A 2,034-nucleotide genomic window follows, 5' to 3' on the forward strand; every position below is an offset into this window, starting at 1 on the left:
AGTACACAGTGGTGTCACCAACCAAGACAGGGAGGAGGCTGATCAGATGGTTAAATAGGCAGGCCTGGCACCCAGCTCTGAGCCCACACTGAAATCCTGGCCCCACCACCTCCCAGCTGCATGGCCACTCTGTGCCTCAGTTTCCTTACTTGCAAAATCAGTATGCTAACAATAATACCTGTCCTGTGGGATTTTTTCTGATGATTCAGCCAGAAGTTATGGCTAGAACTGAGCCTGGCACATAGCAAGTGTTTAGTAAATACGGACTATTATAATTACAACAAAGCAAAATAGGAGAAGATGCAGCTTTGAGCAGGAAGACAGCAAGTGTAGTTTGGGGCACACTGGGTTTGCAATCTGAGGTTTCTGTAGAACCTCAGAGTGGAGAGGCTGGGAAGGGTCGTCTACAGCCCTCAGAGAGCTGTGAGCTGGAGCTCTGGGGGCTGTGGGCTCCATAGCTTCACAGCAGCTGCCAGAATTCATCAGGGAGAACTTACTGCAGTGACAGAGATTTCCTTGACCTTTCTTCTCAATCTTGGAGATACACAAGTTTGAAAGTTCTCAGACTGGAACTCAAGGAACTAGGAATCAGTGCTGTTCAAAGGTGAATTTTGGAATTCTTAACTGTTTTTTTTTTCCAGCTGTAAATGAGACAGTTCACCTGGATGAGATCCCCTTGAAAGTCTGCTGAAATCATGTACAAATACAATCCATGCACACATACAATATTTGCCTGTAATTCAGAGTTGAACATGAACCTCTGTAGTCCAGTTGTGGATTCCCAGTTAAGACCCCCTCCATGTCCAATACTTGATGGCAGCCCATGATGTTTACAACATTCACTGATGTGCCTGGAGATTTATGGGCAGTTGGTGGTGTATTTTAAACACTGGAGAGTTAGACTGAGAATATAGCACTGAACTTTAAGTTCTGCGAAGAGAATGAACATACATGCTCTGGGAAAAGTAGGAGGTGATGTGGCTAGAAGGGAATCAGGGATGAAATTAAATCTAGGAGGAATCTCAGCCACACAGATATTTATGAAGTATGATGAAACTCATTAAAGTGGAATAAGTGCTTATAGGGGGCATAAGAGCATCAGGGGGCATAGCTCAGTGGTAGAGCATTTGACTGCAGATCAAGAGGTCCCTGGTTCAAATCCAGGTGCCCCCTGTTTTTTTTCTTTTGTTCTTCCAGGCAGCTTCATTAAAAGACTGGATCTAGGGTGAGGTAAGCAAGGTGACTAGGGCTCAAAATTTAAGGAGGCAGTCACTCTCAGGTTCATGGAGGCGCCTTGGCTTATTAATTCCCTCACAGTAGAACTATGTACTCATGTAAACCCACCCTTCCTGCACCAGACACACACAAACACAGCCACACATCCAGAGACACCCAAAGACACCCCCACACCAGATGTCCCCCAACAACACACACACACACAGATCCACACACAATCACACACAGACACACCAATAGACAAAAATACACACACACATGCACTTTCTCACATGTACCTTTATTTTATTTTTTGGCTCACTTTAGCTGTATTTATTTATTTATTTATTTATTTATTTTGAGCTGTTCAGAACATTTATTACTCCAGAAATGATTTCTTTTTTCTTTTTTTTAAACATCTTTATTGGACTATAATTGCTTTACAATGGTGTGTTAGTTTCTGCTTTACAACAAAGTGAATCAGTTATACATATACACATGTTCCCATATCTCTTCCCTCTTACGTCTCCCTCCCTCCCACCCTCCCTATCCCACCCTCTAGGTGGTCACAAACCACCTAGCTGATCTCCCAGTACCATGCGGCTTCTTCCCACTAGCTATCCACCCTATGTTTGGTAGTATATATATGTCCATGCCACGCTCTAACTTTGTCACTGCTTACCCTTCCCCCTCCCCGTATCCTCAAGTCCATGTTCTAGTTGGTCTGTGTCTTTACTCCCATCCTACCCCTAGGCTCTTCATGACATTTTTTTTTTTCTTTTACATGTACCTTTAGTTCTACAGTCCTGTATATTCAAG

General features: G+C 43.5%; 1 non-coding gene across 1 annotated transcript; it reads left to right on the top strand.

Moving 5' to 3' along the window:
* The first annotated feature begins 1,101 nt into the window (after positions 1–1,101).
* TRNAC-GCA (transfer RNA cysteine (anticodon GCA)) lies at positions 1,102–1,173 on the top strand. The gene has a single exon. It is a non-coding gene; the product is annotated as a tRNA-Cys (tRNA).
* Positions 1,174–2,034: the final 861 nt, after the last annotated feature.

The sequence above is a fragment of the Physeter macrocephalus genome, chromosome 1, assembly GCF_002837175.3.
Source record: "Physeter macrocephalus isolate SW-GA chromosome 1, ASM283717v5, whole genome shotgun sequence".
Taxonomy (NCBI): domain Eukaryota; kingdom Metazoa; phylum Chordata; class Mammalia; order Artiodactyla; family Physeteridae; genus Physeter; species Physeter macrocephalus.